The sequence below is a fragment of the Pseudophryne corroboree genome, chromosome 4 (genome assembly GCF_028390025.1).
Source record: "Pseudophryne corroboree isolate aPseCor3 chromosome 4, aPseCor3.hap2, whole genome shotgun sequence".
Classification (NCBI taxonomy): domain Eukaryota; kingdom Metazoa; phylum Chordata; class Amphibia; order Anura; family Myobatrachidae; genus Pseudophryne; species Pseudophryne corroboree.
In genome coordinates, this window is record NC_086447.1 from 397890613 (window position 1) to 397912772 (window position 22160).

Genomic DNA, 22160 nt, shown 5'->3' on the forward strand with positions numbered 1-22160 from the left:
ACTGACACTTGTGTAGTAGTATGATGTACGCTGTATGTGGGGCACAATGGCATGGTGTGCAATCAGTGGAGGTAAACATTACAGGAAAAGTACACAGTGGGGTGGACGAGAGAAGAAAAAAAACAATTGCAGGTAACCAGTGGCAAAAGGAAAATTGGGATAACATTATTTTGCTAAGATCAAAATAGGTGGGTATGAGAATGTGGGGAGCACACTCAGGACCAATGGAGATGTCCCTGCTGAGCCTGGTCCTGGTGCTCTCCCCTCACAGCTCCTTGCTCATCTTGGGTGTTAAGCCCAGGGGCAGACTTGATGTTCTCAGCCGGAGAGGTGGTAAGCCTGATTCTGGAGATCTCGTGGTAGAGATGAAGAAAGGCCACATAATGATCCTGAGTTTTGTGGTTGTAATGAAGTCCTTCTGTTTTATTGTTGGTTTGTTTGCCTTCTGTTTTCCTTCGGTTTAACACATGTATAACACTGCCATTGATTATAGCTGCCACTTTATAATAGGCACTTCCTATACTAGGCACTGCAGCGTCCTGACCTATACTGAATAAATAACTTATTTCTGCAGCAGGATACATTGGTTTCCACAGGAAAACATCTGAGTGTAGAGTGGATCTTAATCCAGAGGCACCAACAGGTTAAAGCTTTAGGCTGTCCCAGGATGCATTGGGGCCTCCTCTATAAACCCCGCCTCCAGGCACTGGAGGTCCGTTTCGAGTTGGTGCCTTTAGCAGCAGGTCACAGACACAGGAGGGGCTGCACTGGGCAGCCCTGAAAAAGCTTCTTAGAAGATTTCATCTCTGGGCTGTCAGCGCTGTATGTCAGGGTGACACTTCAGCGCTGTAGCTCCATCGCCTCCCAAGCGGCATTGCATACTCCGGTGGCTCAGTTTCCGGGTGGCTTCTACGGAGAGGAGGTAAGAGGGTTCCCCAGGCAGGACCCGCCATTAAATCGCGTTCCGTCCGCTACCTAGGGAGACTGGCCGTGGCGCTGGCTTTGACACGGTCTCCAAGCAGGGATTCCACTAGACAACCAAGGCGTCTGAGTACAGGTTGGATGTACTAACACCCCATTTAATAAGACTCACAGTACCCGTGGTAAAAGTCCAGCATAGGGGAGGTGGCGCTTGACCTTTTAGCCCCTCCCCCGGCCCAGGGCGCCATCTCTGAGCAGATTTTCCCGCCCTGGTGCTACCTCACACTATCCCTCTCTGACTGAGACGCTGGGGGCCATCTTCTGAGCATAGCTGCGGCTGGTCTCCCGGACTGCAGGGCAAGGTCTCCTTTGTAAAGCTGCCTGTATACAGCGCTGTGACTTGAGTATTCTACATGTCTTTATACAGACAGCGTTGGTTAAGAAGAAGTGTACCTGTTCTAGAATATATTGTACGAGTATTCTAATATATATCTTTGGTCTAGGAGCATATATATTTATTTATTTATTTCTCTGACGTCCTAGTGGATGCTGGGAACTCCGTAAGGACCATGGGGAATAGCGGCTCCGCAGGAGACTGGGCACAAAAAGAAAGCTTTAGGACTACCTGGTGTGCACTGGCTCCTCCCCCTATGACCCTCCTCCAAGCCTCAGTTAGATTTTTGTGCCCGACCGAGCAGGGTGCAATCTAGGGGGCTCTCCTGAGCTTCTTAGATAAAAGTTAGTTTTAGGTTTTTTATTTTCAGTGAGACCTGCTGGCAACAGGCTCACTGCATCGAGGGACTAAGGGGAGAAGAAGCGAACCTGCCTGCTTGCAGCCAGCTTGGGCTTCTTAGGCTACTGGACACCATTAGCTCCAGAGGGATCGAACACAGGCCCAGCCTCGGAGTCCGGTCCCAGAGCCGCGCCGCCGGCCCCCTAACAGAGCCAGAAGCAAGAAGAGGTCCGGAAAATCGGCGGCAGAAGACATCAGTCTTCATCAAGGTAGCGCACAGCACTGCAGCTGTGCGCCATTGCTCCTCATGCACACCTCACACTGCGGTCACTGATGGGTGCAGGACGCTGGGGGGGGGGCGCCCTGAGCAGCAATATTAACACCTTGGCTGGCAAAAATACATCACATATAACCCCCAGGGCTATATGGATGTACATTAACCCCTGCCAGAATCTATAAAAATGCGGGAGAAAAGTCCGCGAAAAAGGGGCGGAGCCTATCTCCTCAGCACACTGGCGCCATTTTTCCCTCACAGCTCCGTTGGAGGGAAGCTCCCTGGCTCCCCCCTGCAGTTAATACACTACAGAAAGGGTTAAAAAGATAGGGGGGGGGCACAATTTAGGCGCAGTATACATATATATATGCAGCTATAAGGGAAAACACTTTTTATAGGTGCTATCCCTGTGATATATAGCGCCCTGGTGTGTGCTGGCATACTCTCCCTCTGTCTCCCCAAAGGGCTTTGTGGGGTCCTGTCCTCTATTAGAGCATTCCCTGTGTGTGTGCTGTGTGTCGGTACGGCTGTGTCGACAGGTATGTGGAGGATAATGAGGTGGAGGCGGAGCGAATGCCTGTAAATATGTTGTCACCCCCTGCGGGGTCGACACCGGTGTGGTTGAACTTATGGAAGGATTACGTGAAAGTGTCAACTCCTTACATAAAAGGTCGACGACACAGAACAGCCGGCTACTCAGCTTGTGCCTGTTCCAGCGTCTCAAATGTCATGGGGGGCTCTAAAATCGCCCGCTACCTCAGATAACAGACACAGATGTCGACACGGATACTGACTCCAGTGTCGACGTCGATGAGACTGGTGTACCCTCCAAATAGGTCCACCCGTTACAGGATTGAGGCAATGAAAAATGTATTACACATTTATGATTATACCCCAGGTACCACATAAAAGGGTATTGTGTTTGGTGAGAGAAAACTATTATTAGTTTTTCCTGCATCTGAGAAATTAAATGAGGTGTGTGAGGAAGAGTGGTCTTCCCCCGGTAAGAAATTGATAATTTCTAAAACGGTTATTGGCAGCGTACCCTTTCCCGCCAGAGGATAGGTCACGCGGGGAAACACCCCATATGGTAGATACAGCGCTTACACGCTTATCAGAAAAGGTGGCACTACCGTCTCCGGATACGGCCGCCCTGAAGGGACCTGCTGATAGAAAGCAGGAGGTTACCCTATAAGATATAGTCACACAGTAGGGCATTATATTGCGACCAGCCGTTGCTTCGGCATGGATGTGCAGTGCTCCCGCTGCGTGGTCAGTTTCCCTGTCGGAAAATAACTATGGATAGGGACAATATTTTGCTGAATATAGAGCATATAAAAGACGTGGTCTTATACATGCGTGATGCACAGAGGGATATTTGCCGGCTGGCATCAAAAATAAGCGCTAGGTCCATTGCTGCCAGACGGGGGTTATGGACTTGGCAATGGTCAGGTGATGCCGACTCGAATCGGCACATGGAAGTTGCCCTGTAAGGGGGTAAAACTGTTTGGGGATGGTTTTTCAGACCTCGTTTCCACAGCTGCTGTTGGGAAATCGATTTTTTTGCCACAGGCTACCCCACAACAAAAGAAAGCACCGTATCATCAAGTACAGTCCTTTCGGCCCCAGAAAAGCAAGAGGGCTAGAGGCTCATCCTTTCTGCCGAGAGGCAAAGGTAGAGGAAAAAGCTGCAACACACAGCTAGTTCCCAAGAGCAGAAGTCCTCCCTGCGTCCGGTAAGTCCACAGCATGGTGCGGGGGCTGCTCAGGCGGACCCGGGTACGGTGGGGGCCCGTCTCAGAAATTTCAGCGGACAGTGGGCTCTCTCACATGGATCCCTGGGTCCTTCAAGTAGTATCTCAGGGGTACAGGCTGGAGTTCGAGACGTTCTTCCCCCCGCCGTTTCCTAAAATCTGCCTTACCGGCACCTCCCTCTGCCAGGGAGACGGTGTTGGTGGATATTCAACACTATAATCACAACAAGTGATTGTCAAGGTGCCCCTCCTTCAGCAAGTAAGGGGTTACTATTCCACAGTGGTTGTGGTACCGAAACGTTTCGGTGAGACCCATCTTGAAATTAAAATACTTGAACTTTTATATCAGAAGATTCAAGTTCAAGATGGAATCGCTCAGGGCGGATATTACGAGCCTGGACGAGGGGGATTACAGGGTCTCCCTGGACATCAAGGATGCGTACCTGCATGTCCCCATTTACCCTCCTCACCAGGAGTACCTCAGATATGTGGTACAGGACTGTCACTATCAGTTCCAGACGCGGCCGGTGGAATTGTCCACGGCACCGAAGGTCTTTACCTAGGTAATGGCAAAAGTGATGATACTCCTTCGCAAGAAGGAAGTTTTTATTATCCCGTACTTGGACGATCTCCTGATAAAGGCGAGGTCCAAAGAACAGTTGGTAGTGGGGGTAGCACTCTCTCGGGAAGTGCTACAACAGCACGACTGGATTCTCAATATTCCAAAGTCACAGCTGGTCCCGACGACACATCTTCTGTTCCTGGGAATGTTTCTGAACGCAGACCAGAAAAGTGTTTCTTCCAGTGGAAAAAGCCGAGGAGTTGTCATCTCTAGTCAGAGACATCCTAAAACCAGGACAGGTGTCGGTACATTAATGCACACGAGTCCTGGGAAAAATGGTAGCTTCGTACGAAGCATAATTCCATTCGGAAGACTCCACGCAAGGACGTTCCAGTGGGACCTGTGGGACTAATGGTCCGGGTCCCATCTACAGATACAACAGCGGATAACCCTGTCAGCAAGAAACAGGGTGTCGCTGCTGTGGTGGCTGCAGAGGGCTCATCTACTAGAGGGCCGCAGATTCGGAATACAGGACTGGGTCCTGGTGACCACGGATGCCAGCCTTCGGGGCTGGGGTGCAGTCACACAGGGAAGAAATTTCCAAGGAGATTTCGCTTCACATAAATATTCTGCAGCGAAGGGCCATTTACAATGCCCTAAGCCAAGCAATACCCCTGCTTCAGAACCAGCCGGTACTGATCCAATCAGACGACATCACGGCGGTCGCCCATGTAAACAGACAGGGCGGCACAAGAAGCAGGATGGCGATGGCAGAAGCCACAAGGATTCTCCGATGGGCGACCTACACCCAGGAGAATGGGGACTTCATTCAGAAGTTTTCCAAATGCGGGTAAACCGTTGGGAATGACCACGGGTGGACATGATGGCGTCCCGCCTCAACAAGAAGTTGAAAAGATATTGCGCCAGGTCAAGGGACCCTCAGGCGATCGCTGGGGACGCTCTAGTGACACCGTGGGTGTACCAGTCGGTTTATGTGTCTCCTCATCTACCTCTCATACCCAAGGTACTGAGAATAATAAGAAGGCGAGGAGTGAAAACCATACTCGGGGTTCCGGATTGGCCATGAAGAGCTTGGTACCCGGAACTTCAAGAGATGCTGGCAGAGGACCCTTGGCCTCTGCCGCTTAGACAAGACCTGCTGCAGCAGGGACCCTGTCTGTTCCAAGACTTACCGCGGCTGCGTTTGACGGCATGGCGGTAGAACACCGGATCCTAAGGGAAAAGGGTATTCCGAAGGAAGTCATCCCTACCCTGATCATAGCCAGGAAGGATGTCACCGCAAGACATTATCGCCGCGTTTGGCGAAAATTTGTTGCTTGGTGGGAGGCCATGAAGGCCCCGACGGAGGAATTTCAACTATGTCGATTCCTGCACTTCCTGCAAGCAGGGGTGACGTTTGGGCCTCAAATTGGGGTCCATCAAGGTCCAGATTTCGGCTCTGTCGATTTTCTTCCAGAAAGAGCTGGATTCACTGCCTGAAGTTCAGACTTTGGTTAAAGGAGTACTACATATTCAGCCTCCTTTTGTGCCTCCTGTGGCACTTTTTGGATCTCAACGTGGTGTTGGATTTCCTAAAGTCGCATTGGTTGAGCCACTTAAAACCATGGAGCTAAAGTATCTCGCGTGGAAAGTGGTCATGATGTTGGCCTTGGCCAGGCGTGTGTCAGAATTGGCGGCTTTGTCATGTAAAAGCCCTTATCTGATTTTCTATATGGATAGGGCAGAGTTGAGGACTCGTCCTCAGTTTCTCCCAAAGGTGGTCTCAGGTTTTCACTTGAACCAACCTATTGTGGTGCCTGCGGCTACTAGGGACTTGGAGGATTCCAAGTTGCTGGACGTAGTCAGGGCCCTGAAAATTTTATTTTTCCAGGACGGCTGGAGTCAGGAAAACTGACTCGCTGTTTATCCTGATGGCACCCAACAAGCTGGGTGCTCCTGCTTCTAAGCAGTCTGTTGCGCGCTGGATTTGTAGCACTATTCAGCTGGCGCATTCTGCGGTAGGATGACCGCAGCCTAAATCAATAAAAGCCCATTCCACAAGGAAGGTGGGCTCATCTTGGGCGGCTGCCCGAGGGGTCTCGGCTTTACAACTTTGCCGAGCAGCTACTTGGTCAGGGGCAAACACGTTTGCAAAATTCTATGAATTTGATACCCTGGCTGAGGAGGACCTGGAGTTCTCTCATTCGGTGCTGCAGAGTCATCCGCACTCTCCCGCCCGTTTGGGAGCTTTGGTATAATCCCCATGGTCCTTACGGAGTTCCCAGCATCCACTAGGACGTCAGAGAAAATAAGAATTTACTTACCGATAATTCTATTTCTCGTAGTCCGTAGTGGATGCTGGGCGCCCATCCCAAGTGCGAATTGTCTGCAATACTTGTACATAGTTATTGTTAACTAATCGGGTTCTTGTTGTGAGCCATCTATTCAGAGGGTCCTCTGTTATCATGCTGTTAACTGGGTTTCATATCACAAGTTGTACGGTGTGATTGGTGTGGCTGGCATGAGTCTTACCCGGGATTCAAAATCCTTCCTTATTGTGTACGCTCGTCCGGGCACAGTATCCTAACTGAGGCTTGGAGGAGGGTCATAGGGGGAGGAGCCAGTGCACACCAGGTAGTCCTAAAGCTTTCTTTTTGTGCCCAGTCTCCTGCGGAGCCGCTATTCCCCATGGTCCTTACGGAGTTCCCAGCATCCACTACGGACTACGAGAAATAGAATTATTGGTAAGTAAATTCTTATTTTTTTCCGCAAAAACGCACTATAGCGCGTATTTTACCCCAAAGTGAGGACCGGGGACTTGCTTTTACAAAATGAGTGCGTACCTGGGTACGCGCTCCGTTGTAGGCAGTCTTGTTGCTCCTTTGATCTCTCCGCCAGGTCCCGCTGCCAATCTTGTGGCTTCTTTCGTCTCTGGGTCCCGTGGCCAAACCTTTGGTGCCTTTTAGGTCTCCAGGTCCGGCGGCCAATCACGTGGATCCTATGAGATCTCCAGGTCTTGCGGCCAATCCTGTGGCTCATTTGAGCTCTCCAGGTCCGGCGGATCCAATGAAGTCTCCCTCTGAAACCCTTCCAATAGCCGGGCTTCCGGGAGGACTATTAGACGGGGAGGAGGAGCTGTTGGTGCCTTTCACGCTTGTATGCTGCGGCACCCGACGTACTCGGAAGGCGGACCCAACACCCAGCATATTGTAAAGGCGGCTTAGAATCACAATGGGGAGCTAAAGAGAAGAGGTGTTTTTGAATATTTGGTTTTCAAACAGCCCATGGCATGGAGGATTAATGTTAGTACAGGTAGAGTATCCCTTTTCCAAAATGCTTGGGACCAGAGGTATTTTGGATATGGGATTTTTCCGTATTTTGGAATAATTGCATACCATAAAGAGATATCATGGAGATGGGACCTAAATCTAAGCACAGAATGCATTTATGTTACATATACACCTTATACACACAGCCTGAAGGTCATTTTAGACAATATTTTTTTATAAGTTTGTGCATTAAACAAAGTGTGTCTACATTCACACAATTCATTTATGTTTGATATACACCTTATACACACAGCCTAAAGGTCATTTAATACAATAGTTTTAATAACTTTGTGTATTAAACAAAGTTTGTGTACATTGAGCCATCAAAAAACAAAGGTTTCACTATCTCACTCTCACTCAAAAAAAAGTCCGTATTTCAGAATATTCCGTATTTCGGAATATATGGATATGGGATACTCAACCTGTAATAAACATATGAGCAATTGGAGGGATGACATCGGCTAATGGTTAGGGCAGTACCCAGAAAACACTAACACAAATGCACACATTGACCAGCATAGTTACCCCACCCCCATATACCCCCCTCCCAACCACACAGTGCCTATATTCACACATTGGCCATTAGACACACACTCACACAGTGCCAGTCATACGCACTCTCCACAACATGTTCACAGTGCACATTATACACACTCCCATCACGCACATACAGTGTCCTTCATACACCCCCCCCCATACCTACAACGCCAAGCATATATGCACACCACCATACCCACACTGTGCCCATTATACACCCCCCATACCCACAGTGCCTTATACATACACCTCCCCCACTAACAGTGCCCAGTATGCATACCCACACAGTGACTATTATACACCCTTCATACCAACACAGTGCCCATCATATGCACACCCCCATACCCCCACAGGGCCCAATATAAACACCCCCCACAGTGCCAATAACACCCTCCATACCCACACAGTGCCCAGTATACACCCCCCACATTGCTCATAACACCCACCACACCCATACAGTGCTCATTATACACCTTTCATACACACACAGTGCCCAGCATATGTGCACTCCATACCCACAGTGCCCAGCATACATACCCTACATACACATTGCCCTGCATAAATTCCCATATCCACACACACAGCTTAACACACAAACAACCCCCGTACCCACACAGTGCCCAGCATAGGCACACACCTCACACCCACACAGTGCCCAGCATACGCACACACCTCACACCCACACAGTGCCCAGCATAAGCACACACCTCACACAGTGCCCAGCATATGCACACACCTCACACCCACACAGTGCCCAGCACACTCCTCACACCCACACACTGCCCAGCATACGCCCCACACCCACACAGTGCCTAGCACACGCCTCACACCCACACAGTGCCCAGCATACGCACACGCCTCACACCCACACAGTGCCCAGCATCCTTACCCCAACTGCCACATGCCTTTGACCCCCTCTACTCCAACTGCTACATTCTCCCAGCACTGCATAAGCTAACACCCAACCCAAACACTGTTCAAACTGCTGCCTGCCTTTACCCCCCCTCTCAGCCAACTGGTGCAGTGCTGTGGACAATGTTAGATCAAAACAATGGATGTGCAAACATCAGTACTGAAAATATGAATGTGATTTTCCATGATGTATGTGTAGGGCATGTGAGGTGGTCTAATACTATGTGGGGTAGGATATGGAGAGCTCAAAAGCATAAATTGCATTGGGACCCAGAAACCGTGAAGTAGGACCCACATTTTTTAAAGTGAGGGGTCCCCGAGACCCACACATTTTTCTCTGCTCAGCGCAATCAATCAATATATATATATATATATATATATATATATATATATATATATATATGTATGTATATATACACACACACACACACACACACACACACACACACACACACACAAAAAGAAAAACCACAGCATTCACCACCCCAGAAGCGGGGCACACCAATGCACTTACCACTCATAGGGTGAGGTGCATGTAACACAGCACTTGCCACCCCAGAAGCAGGGTACACAACTGCACTTACCACTCATAGGGTGGGGTGCATGTAGCCCATGACCACATCACTCAAATACATACAAACAGAGAACCCAGCACTCACCGAAGTAAGCTCCCTTATCCTCAACACTTAAATAAATAAACAATGGGGGTTTAGTTAGTGGATTGGCCAATGCACAAAAGCCTGCAAACCGATCGCCAAGGTACCCCATCTTCATGCAGGTCCTACACTATCATAGAGTTTTAAAACCTGACTACTGTTTCACACATCATCCGCCTGCTAGATTTAGGGGTATATTCAATTGCGGTCGAATTCCGGCGTGAATTCGACAGTTTTTGGATTCGACACAATTCGACAGGCGAAACCCTCCACCCAGGACCAGAATTAGACATATTCAATTAATAACGGATTCGACAGTCCCCTTGTCGAAAAACAGACCAATTGACGAATAGTGGGCGGCCTGGATTCGACTTCATGGACATCACAAAAGTGTTGAATAAATCCTGGAAAAAAATGTGTGGGGTCCCCCCTCCTAAGCATAACCAGCCTCTGGCTCTTTGAGCCGGTCCTGGTTGTCAAAATACAGGGAATAAATTGACTGGGGTTCCCCCATATTTTAACAACCAGCACCGGGCTCTGCGCCTGGTCCTGGTGTAAAAAATACGAACACCAGCACCGGGCTCCACTAGTCAGAGAGATAATGCCACAGCCGGGGGACACTTTTATATAGGTCCCTGCGGCCCTGGCATTAAATCCCCAACTAGTCACCCCTGGCCGGGGTACCCTGGAGGAGTGGGGACCCCTTGATTTAAGGGGTCCCCACTCCTCCAGGGTACCCCGGCCAGGGGTGACTAGTTTTCGACAATTTCATGAATTCGACCGCAATTGAATATACCCCTTAATGTGCACCTGCCACACACTTACCACTACTGTGGCAAAGAAAGTGGTAAAAACTCTGTTACCCCATTTTGACCATTTACTGGACATCAAACGGGGGAACCCTAGTCTACTCCAGGGAAGAAATTCCCTCTGCTTAAATGGGCATTGGCTTGATATCCTATCCCTGCAGAGTTATGTAGCAAGTGGGAAAATCCACCACCGATGGATTCTCACATCACCCGCCTTGTGGTGTCATCCACTCTTCCTATCACCACTGTCACCTCACTGAAGGAACCGACAGATAAACATGTGGAGGGATGCCTGAAGTCTATTTACTCCTTTACAGGAACTGTGCATAGGCCCACTATTGCTGCCTCCTGGGCTGCAAAAGGTATTGAAGCATGGGCTCAGGCATTAAAGGATGAGCTGCCCGAGGATATTTCTGACAAGGCCAGACAATACCTGTCTCACATTACCACCGCCGCCTTTAACATTCAGGAGGCGTCATCTGAGGCCAGTGTGTTGGCAGCCAAGGCGTTGACTACGTCTGTCCTGGCTCGCCGTATTATGTGGTTGAGGTCATGGAAAGTGGACCTAGACTCCAAAAAGACCTTGGAGGTACTCCCCTTTACTGGGGACATTTTGTTTGGGGAAGACCTGAATACAATTGTGTCTGAGTTAGTAGCTGCTTTCTCCCAAATACTAATCCTTCTGCACAGAAGGCAAAAGGTACCACTTTTTGGGGGTAATTCTGAGTTGATCGCAGCAGCAAGTTTGTTAGCAATTGGGCAAAACCATGTGCACTGCAGGGGGAGCAGATATAACATGTGCAGAGAGAGTTAGATTTGGGTGGGTTATTTTGTTTCTGTGCAGGGTAAATACTGGCTGCTTTATTTTTACACTGCAATTTAGATTTCAGTTTGAATACACCCTACCCAAATCTAACACTCTCTGCACATGTTATATCTGCCTCTCCTGCAGTGCACATGGTTTTGCCCAACTGCTAACAAAATTTGTGCTGCGATCAACTCAGAATTACCCCCTTTGTTCCTTTCGGCCTCAAGGGAAAGCAAAATGTCAGGCATACCCGAGACAGTCTTGTGCTCCCAAAACCACATAGCCCAAGGCCAAACAATCCTGGGCGACCTGTCTGCCTGCTTCCAAACAAGACAAGCCTGGTGCATGATGGGGTGGGCCTCCCCTTGGTGGTCCCCAGGGTGGGAGGCCGACTTCTACAGTTCACCTAGGTCTGATTAAAGACCACTTAAGACGCATGGGTGCTGGAAGTTGTCTCTCATGGGTACGATGTTTCTTTCAAGAGACGTCCCCCTCGCCAGTTTTGCACTATGTTTCTACCTTCAGATCCGTTAAAGGCACAAGCTTTGCAAACAAGTGTCAGTTCTCTCCTGAGTACAGGAGTGGTTGTGCCAGTACCTCAGTCCCAGAGAGGCAGAGGTTAATACTCCACTCTGTTTCTAGTTCTGAAACCAAATGGGTCATTACTGCCTACACTCAGCCTCAAATCCCTGAACAAGTTTGAGAGTGCCCAGGTTTCATATGGAAACACTGCGCTCAATTGTACTGGCTATGGAACCCAGAGACTATATGGTATCCCTGGATGTACAGGATGCATACCTGCATATACCTATTGCCATGCATCAACAGCAGCTTTTGCGGATTGCTATTGACAACCTAAATTATTAATTCCAGGCTCTGCCATTTGGACTGGCCACGGCTCCTCGGATCTTCACCAAGGTCATGGCTGTTATGACGGCTTATCTCTGTCGCCAGGGGATCAGAATCCTGCCGTATCTGAAAGATCTGATTCTGGCAAATTCCCACGATGTCCTCCTCCGTCATCTGCAAATGATGGTAATCTTCCTGCAAGCCCACGGCTGGCTTATCAATTGGAAAAAGTCCTCGCTGGTCCCAGCTCAGAGCATAGTGCACCTGGGGGCACTTCTGGACGCACACAGTCAAAGGCTGTTTCTGTCTCCAGTAATGGTCCTGAAGCTTCAGGACAGGATAAGATGCTTCCTTTGTTGCCCCAGAGTGTCGATGCACTAAGTCACAGGTTCTCAAACTCGGTCCTCAGGACCCCACACGGTTCATGTTTTGCAGGTCACCTGTAGATTTTTAAAATGTGACAGTTGGTGATACACAGTGCAGCTGCTGGGTGACCTGGAAAACGTGAACCGTGTGGGGTCCTGAGGACCGAGTTTGAGAACCACTGCACTAAGTGATGCAAGTACTTGGCCTGATGGTGTCTGCATTCGACATGGTAGAGTACGCTCAATTTAATTCCCACCCATTACAGAGGTTAATCCTTTCCAAATGGGACAGCCAACCTCATCAGATCATGATCACTTTAATTCCAGAAGTTTTGTCTGTCGCTGGCCTGGTGGCTACAGGACCAGCGATTTATACAGGGGCCGTACCTCCTGGATCCCTGACTGGGTCCTGCTGACAACGGATGCCGGTCTCAGGGAATAGGGTGCGGTGTTGGAGCAACACTCATTTCAGGATCGCTGGACCAAGGAGGAATCACTCCTCCCAATAAACATTCTGGAGTTGAGGGCGATGTTCAATGCACTCTCTCTTGCCCTGCCTCTGATACAGAACAGGCCTGTTGAAGTACGGTCAGACAACGCCACCACGGTGGCATACATAAACCATCAAGGCAGCACTCAAAGCCGCATGGCTATGATGGAAGTGTCAAAAATCCTTTGTTGGCTGGAACGCCATCTGTCATCCGTATCTGTAGTGTTCATTCCAGGTGTCCGAAACTGGGAAGCGGACTTCCTCAGTCGACACGCCGGAGAGTGGAATCTTCATCTGGAAGTCTTTCAACTCCTAGTAGACAGATGGGGCCTTCCGGACGCAGACCTCATGGTGTCTCGATATAACCACAAGATACCGATCTTCGAATCAAGGACCAGAGATCCTCAAGCAGCGTTCGTGGATGCACTAGCGCTTCCATGGAACTTTCGGCTGCCCTTTGTGTGCCCTCCAGTGTCACTCCTGCCCTGGGTACTACAGATGTTCAAACAAGGAGGAGGAATACTACTTCTAGTCGCTCCAGTGTGGCCTCGAAGGAATTGGTTCTCAGACCTTAAGGGTCTATCGATAGCGCCCGGACCTTCTCGTACAGGGCCATTGTCCTAACCCAGACCTGGCCAGACTGGCTTTGATGGCGTGGCCCTTGAAGCATCACTCCTGAGGGCCAAAGGATTTTCCGATGCGTTTATTCAGACTATGTTGAAAACCCACAAACCGGCATCTGGCCGGATTTATTACAGATTCTGGAATTCTTACTTCACCTGATGTGCTGATAAGAAGAATTATGATGCATATCAATTCAGAACGTCCAGAATCCTGGATTTTCTGCAACGAGGCCTTGACCTAGGTCTTCATCTGGCCACCCTGTCGGTATGGTTTCAAAGAAAAATTGCGTCTATACCGGACGTTCATACTTTCACTCAAGGCGCACCTAGGAGTCATCCTCCCTATGTCCCTCCTGTGGCTCCATGGGATTTGACTGTTGTAATAAAGTCCCTGCAAGAGTCTCCATTTGAACCTCTTTAGTTAGTGGACCTTAAATGGCTCACGGCCAAGGTCCTGTTTTTGCTGGCAATTGCCTCTGCAAGACAGGTATCGGACTTAGGCGCTTTGTCCTGTCGTCCACCCTATTTGATTTTTCACAGTGACCGGGCAGTTCTACGAACTCGACCGGGTTATTTGCCTAAGGTGGTGTCAGCTTTTCACCTTAACCAAGAGATTGTGGTTCCGGCCTTTATCTCTTCAGACTCTTCAGTCCTCTCCGTATTTATGTGGAGAGGACTGCCTCTATCAGGAGGTCAGATTCTCTTTTTGTACTGTTTGGTTTCTCCTAACATGGCTGACCTGCGAATAAGCAAACTTTGGCCAGATGGATTAGAATGGTGATTGCACAAGCTTTATGCGCAAGCTGGATATCCAGGTCCTGCTGGTATTAAAGCCCATTCTACTCTGTCTGTTGGACCTACTTGGGCGGCCCGCCGTGGCACGTCCGCAGGACAATTGTTCAAGGCAGCTACGTGGTCCTCAGTGAACACGTTTATTAGGTTCTATGTCTTTGGTACTTCCGCCTCCCAGGATGCTTATTTTGGATGCCGGGTTCTCATGCCCGCTAAGGCGCGTCCCCTCCCCTGAGGAACTACTTTAGTATATCCCCAATGTTTTCCTGTGGAAACCAATGTATTCTTCTACAGAAAAGATGAGTTATGGTAGACTTACCCTTATTAACTCTTTCTGCGGGGTATATTTGTTCCACAGGGCGCCTACCCTGATGCACCTAGCTTTTATGGGTTTGTATGGCATTAGCCGCTGGTACCTTCTGTCGTGAGAATGTGGTTCTATGTGATTAACATTTCTCTTGCCTGCTCCTGCATTAGACTGGTTAACGAAACTGAGCTCCAGTGCCTGGAGGTGAGGTTTATAGAGGAGGCCCCAATGCATCCTGGGACGGGTGGTCTTCAGGTTGCTGAATGTCGGGATCCTGGCGCCGGAATCCCGACACCCGGCATACCGACAGATATTCTCCCTTGTGGGGGTCCACGACCCCCCTGGAGGGAGAATAAATAGCGTAGCGCGCCACTGTGACCGCAGCGTGGCGAGCGCAGCGAGCCCGCAAGGAGCTCATTTGCGCTCGCCACGCTGTCTGTATGCCAGCGGTCGGGCTCCCGGCGCCGGCATACCATACTACACCCCCTGGGACAGCCTAAAGCTTTAGCCTGTTGGTTCCTCTGGATCAAGATCCACTCTACACCCCAAAGTTTTCCTGTGGAACCAATGTGCCTTGCCGAAAGAGTGTTAACAATGGTAAGTCCACAATAATTCTCCTTTCTCTATCGTCCTAGTGGATGCTGGGGTTCCTGAAAGGACCATGGGGAATAGCGGCTCCGCAGGAGACGGGGCACAAAAAGTAAAGCTTTAGGATCAGGTGGTGTGCACTGGCTCCTCCCCCTATGACCCTCCTCCAAGCCTCAGTTAGATTTTTGTGCCCGGCCGAGAAGGGTGCAATCTAGGTGGCTCTCTTAAAGAGCTGCTTAGAAAAGTTTAGCTTAGGTTTTTTATTTTACAGTGAGTCCTGCTGGCAACAGGATCACTGCAACGAGGGACTTAGGGGAGAAGAAGTGAACTCACCTGCGTGCAGGATGGATTGGCTTCTTTGGCTACTGGACATTAGCTCCAGAGGGACGATCACAGGTACAGCCTGGATGGTCACCGGAGCCTCGCCGCCGGCCCCCTTGCAGATGCTGAAAAGAGAAGAAGGTCCAGAATCGGCGGCAGAAGACTCCTCAGTCTTCTTAAGGTAGCGCACAGCACTGCAGCTGTGCGCCATTGCTCTCAGCACACTTCACACGGCAGTCACTGAGGGTGCAGGGCGCTGGGAGGGGGGCGCCCTGGGAGGCAATGTAAACCTATTTTTTGGCAAAAAATACCTCACATATAGCCTCCGGGGGCTATATGGAGATATTTAACCCCTGCCAGAATCCGTTGAAGAGCGGGAGACGAGCCCACCGAAAAAGGGGCGGGGCCTATCTCCTCAGCACACAGCGCCATTTTCCCTCACAGAAAGGCTGGAGGGAAGGCTCCCAGGCTCTCCCCTGCACTGCACTACAGAAACAGGGTTAAAACAGAGAGGGGGGGCACTAATTTGGCGTTAGAAATATATAAAAAGATGCTATAAGGGAAAACACTTATATAAGGTTGTCCCTATATAATTATAGCGTTTTTTGGTGTGTGCTGGCAAACTCTCCCTCTGTCTCTCCAAAGGGCTAGTGGGTCCTGTCCTCTATCGGAGCATTCCCTGTGTGTGTGCTGTGTGTCGGTACGTGTGTGTCGACATGTATGAGGACGATGTTGGTGAGGAGGCGGAGCAATTGCCTGTAATGGTGATGTCACTCTCTAGGGAGTCGACACCGGAATGGATGGCTTATTTAGGGAATTACGTGATAATGTCAACATGCTGCAAGGTCGGTTGACGACATGAGACGGCCGACAAACAATTAGTACCGGTCCAGACGTCTCAAAAACACCGTCAGGGGTTTTAAAACGCCCGTTTACCTTAGTCGGTCGACACAGACACTGAATCCAGTGTCGACGGTGAATAAACAAACGTATTCCTTATTAGGGCCACACGTTAAGGGCAATGAAGGAGGTGTTACATATTTCTGATACTACAAGTACCACAAAAGAGGGTATTATGTGGGATGTGAAAAAACTACCTGTAGTTTTTCCTGAATCAGATAAATTAAATGAAGTGTGTGATGATGCGTGGGTTCCCCCCGATAGAAAATTATTGGCGGTATACCCTTTCCCACCAGAAGTTAGGGCGCGTTGGGAAACACCCCTTAGGGTGGATAAGGCGCTCACACGCTTATCAAAACAAGTGGCGGTACCGTCTATAGATAGGGCCGTCCTCAAGGAGCCAGCTGACAGGAGGCTGGAAAATATCATATAAAAGTATATACACACATACTGGTGTTATACTGCGACCAGCGATCGCCTCAGCCTGGATGTGCAGAGCTGGGGTGGCTTGGTCGGATTCCCTGACTAAAAATATTGATACCCTTGACAGGGACAGTATTTTATTGACTATAGAGCATTTAAAGGATGCATTTCTATATATGCGAGATGCACAGAGGGATATTTGCACTCTGGCATCAAGAGTAAGTGCGATGTCCATATCTGCCAGAAGATGTTTATGGACACGACAGTGGTCAGGTGATGCAGATTCCAAACGGCACAAAGGTGTATTGCCGTATAAAGGAAGAGGAGTTATTTGGGGTCGGTCCATCGGACCTGGTGGCCACGGCAACTGCTGGAAAATCCACCGTTTTTACCCTAAGTCACATCTCTGCAGAAAAAGACACCGTCTTTTCAGCCTCAGTCCTTTCGTCCCTATAAGAGTCATATTTGCCCAGGGATAGAGGAAAGGGAAGAAGACTGCAGCAGGCAGCCCATTCCCAGGAACAGAAGCCTTCCACCGCTTCTGCCAAGCTCTCAGCATGACGCTGGGACCGTACAGGACCCCTGGATCCTACAAGTAGTATCCCAGGGGTACAGATTGGAATGTCGAAACGTTTCCCCCTCGCAGGCTCCTGAAGTCTGCTTTACCAAGGTATCCCTCCGACAAGGAGGCAGTATGGGAAAAAATTCACAAGCTGTATTCCCAGCAGGTGATAATCAAATTACCCCTCCTACAACAAGGAAAGGGGTATTATTCCACACTATATTGTGGTACTGAAGCCAGAAGGCTAGGTGAGACCTATTCTAAATCTAAAAAAAATTGAACACTTACAAAGGTTCAAATCAAGATGGAGTCACTCAGAGCAGTGATAACGAACCAGGAAGAAGGGGACTATATAGTGTCCCGGGACATCAGGGATGCTTACCTCCATGTCCCAAATTTGCCCTTCTCACTAAGGGTACCTCAGGTTCGTGGTATAGAACTGTCACTGTCAGTTTCAGACGCTGCCGTTTGGATTGTCCACAGCACCCCGGGTCTTTACCAAGGTAATGGCCGAAATGATGATTCTTCTTCGAAGAAAAGGCGTCTTAATTACCCCTTACTTGGACGATCTCCTGATAAGGGCAAAGTCCAGGGAACAGTTGGAGGTCGGAGTAGCACTATCTCGGATACTGCTACAACAGCACGGATGGATTCTAAATATTCCAAAATCGCAGCTGATCCTGACGACACGTCTGCTGTGCCTAGGGATGATTCTGGACACAGTCCAGAAAAAGGTGTTTCTCCCGGAAGAGAAAGCCAGGGAGTTATCCGAGCTAGTCAAGAACCTCCTAAAACCAGGAAAAGTGTCAGTGCATCATTGCACAAGGGTCCTGGTAAAAATGGTGGCTTCCTACGAAGCAATTCCATTCGGCAGATTTCACGCAAGAACTTTTCAGTGGGATCTGCTGGACAAATGGTCCGGATCGCATCTTCAGATGCATCAGCGGATAACCCTATATCCAAGGACAAGGGTGTCTCTCCTGTGGTGGTTACAGAGTGCTCATCTTCTAGAGGGCCGCAGATTCGGCATTCAGGATTGGATGCTGGTGACCACGGAGGCCAGCCCGAGAGGCTGGGGAGCAGTCACACAAGGAAAAAATTTCCAGGGAGTGTGATCAAGTCTGGAGACTTTTCTCCACATAAATATACTGGAGCTAAGGGTAAATTTATAATGCTCTAAGCTTAGCAAGACCTCTGCTTCAAGGTCAGCCGGTATTGATCCAGTGGGAAAAACATCACGGCAGTCGCCCACGTAAACAGACAGGGCGGCACAAGAAGCAGGAGGGCAATGGCAAAAACTGCAAGGACTTTTCGCTGGGCGGAAAATCATGTGATAGCACTGTCAGCAGTGTTTCATTCCGGGAGTGGAAACTGGGAAGCAGACTTCCTCAGCAGGCACGACCTCCACCCGGGAGAGTGGAAACTTCATCGGGAAGTTTTTCCACATGATTGTGAACCGTTGGGAAATACCAAAGGTGGACATGATGGCGTCCCGTCTGAACAAAAAACGGGACAGGTATTGCGCCAGGTCAAGAGACCCTCAGGCAATAGCTGTGGACGTTCTGGTAACACCGTGGGTGTACCAGTCGGTGTATGTGTTCCCTCCTCTGCTTCTCATACCTAAGGTACTGAGAATTATAAGACGTAGAGGAGTAAGAACTATACTCATGGCTCCGGATTGGCCAAGAAGGACTTGGTACCCGGAACTTCAAGAGATGCTCACAGAGGACTTATGGCCTCTGCCGCTAAGAAGGGACTTGCTTCAGCAAGTACCATGTCTGTTCCAAGACTTACCGCAGCTGCGTTTGACGGCATGGCGGTGGAACGCCGGATCCTAAGGGAAAAAGGCATTCCGGAAGAGGTCATTCCTACCCTGGTCAAAGCCAGGAAGGAGGTGACCGCACAACATTATCACCACATGTGGCGAAAATATGTTGCGTGGTGTGAGGCCAGGAAGGCCCCACGAAGAAATTTCAACTCGGTCGATTCCTGCATTTCCTGCAAACAGGAGTGTCTATGGGCCTCAAATTGGGGCCCATTAAGGTTCCAATTTCGGCCCTGTCGATTTTCTTCCAGAAAGAATTGGCTTCAGTTCCTGAAGTCCAGAAGTTTGTCAAGGGAGTATTGCATATACAACCCCCTTTTGTGCCTCCAGTGGCACTGTGGGATCTCAACGTAGTTCTGGGATTCCTCAAATCACATTGGTTTAAAACCAGTCAAATCTGTGGATTTGAAGCATATCACATGAAAAGTGACCATGCTCTTGGCCCTGGCCTTGGGCCAGGCGAGTGTCCAGGCGAGTGTCAAATTGGTGGGTTTTTTCTCAAAAAAGCCCATATCTGTTTGTCCATTCGGACAGGGCAGAGCTGCGGACTCGTCCCCAGTTCTCTCCCTAAGGTGGTGTCAGTGTTTCACCTGAACCAGCTTATTGTGGTGCCTTGCGCCTACTAGGGACTTGGAGGACTCCAAGTTGCTGGATGTTGTCAGGGCCCTGAAAATATAGGTTCCAGGACGGCTGGAGTCAGGAAAACTGACTTGCTGTTATCCTGTATGCACCCAACAAACTGGGTGCTCTTGCTTCTAAGCAGACTATTGCTAGTTGGATGTGTAATACAATTCAGCTTGCACATTCTGTGGCAGGCCTGCCACAGCCAAAATATGTAAATGCCCATTCCACAAGGAAGGTGGGCTCATCTTGGGCGGCTGCCCGAGGGGTCTCGGCTTTACAACTTTGCCGAGCGGCTATTTAGTCAGGGGCAAACACGTTTGTAAAATCCTACAAATTTGATACCCTGGCTAAGGAGGACCTGGAGTTCTCTCATTCGGTGCTGCAGAGTCATCCGCACTCTCCCGCCCGTTTGGGAGCTTTGGTATAATCCCCATGGTCCTTTCAGGAACCCCAGCATCCACTAGGACGATAGAGAAAATAAGAATTTACTTACCGATAATTCTATTTCTCGGAGTCCGTAGTGGATGCTGGGCGCCCATCCCAAGTGCGGATTATCTGCATTACTTGTACATAGTTACAAAAATCGGGTTATTATTGTTGTGAGCCATCTTTTCAGAGGCTCCGCTGTTATCATACTGTTAACTGGGTTCAGATCACAGGTTGTACAGTGTGATTGGTGTGGCTGGTATGAGTCTTACCCGGGATTCAAAATCCTTCCTTATTGTGTACGCTCGTCCGGGCACAGTATCCTAACTGAGGCTTGGAGGAGGGTCATAGGGGGAGGAGCCAGTGCACACCACCTGATCCTAAAGCTTTACTTTTTGTGCCCTGTCTCCTGCGGAGCCGCTATTCCCCATGGTCCTTTCAGGAACCCCAGCATCCACTACGGACTCCGAGAAATAGAATTATCGGTAAGTAAATTCTTATTTTTTTGTGGCTCATCAATGTTTAAATATTGCTGTAATGTAATAATAAAAAAAAAAAAGTAGAAACCAATTCAAATATTAGTAATTTCGTATTCAATTAAAATGTTTTTCATGTCCAACTCTGTCACACGTACTGGTACAAGCCACCTTAAAAAGGAATAAATATCTATACTTTGTATATATTTTAACACTTTCCGATTAAATCTTTGGAGCGTTTCAGGCAGTGCCTCAGCGTGATGTGCTGTTAGCTAATTTTATTTTTTTTGCACCTCATAAAAATGCTATTGTAAGAAGATTGTTTTGTTGAATACTCTGTGAAACAGTATATCCAACTCATTGGGTGGGATGTAATGCCACCCGTGTTCGACAACAGGCAGGATGACGGCCAAAATTAAAAAACCATGCCTTGCAAGTGATTGCCTCTTAATAAAAAAAAAAAAAAGTCAAGAGTTTGGCTGGCCGAACTCAGGCGGCATTACATCCCGCCCATAATCTAGACGGTGGTCTCCAACCCTAACTGGGGTATGAGATACTTGAGAAAAATGAAGCCTCTGAAAGAGCTACTAATATTTTTAAGAAATAAAACTGGCTAATAACTGAATGTTCCTTCTGCTGCTGCCTCTTGCTTGCTCGGTCATGTAATCTCTATCTGAGGGTCCTGCATTCCACCCAATGGCACGCACACTCCTGTGGAAGTGGGTGTGGCCTTGCAACTATATATTAGTTGCACATAATGCTCCCAGTATAGTGGCAGAAACACGCAATGCCCCCAGCGGTGCCAGAAACACGCAATGCCCCCCAGCAGTGCTCACCCTTGCTAGCTTCTTCTGCCGGTGCTGCTCCTGTCTGAGGGGCGGGGAGGAGAGTACAGCATGTGGCTCTCCTGCCCCTCACTGATAGTCCTGGGGGGCGCTGAGGTGACACTCTCCGGCGGCCATTTGATATATGGTACCGGCTCATGAGCCAATCAAAGCTTGTGGTCCGGCAGCCAATAAGGGGCTGCTGCTGCTGTTCCTTGAGCTCTGATTGTCTGACTGCCGGCTCCATATTAGAATTGAAGGGAGCAGTGCAGTGATTGTCTAAGCCCGTACGCTCTTTCGAGCTACCGAAAATACTATGGCAAGCAATGGTTTGGCGGTAAATGGTCTAGGATGTTTTGTTTTATTTTACTAATTTGATTTATTGTTGGCAAGGTTTCTGATATGCCATACTACACTGTTTGGTCATTGTTCAGCATACCATTTTTTGTAGAGAGATGAAAGCATTTAAT

General features: G+C 49.1%; 1 protein-coding gene across 5 annotated transcripts in view; it reads left to right on the forward strand.

Annotated features, from left to right (window-relative positions):
• Positions 1 to 22160, forward strand: part of ZNF451 (zinc finger protein 451) — a 319768-nt gene that overhangs the window by 207227 nt on the left and 90381 nt on the right. The gene's annotated exons all lie outside the window — the stretch shown is intronic.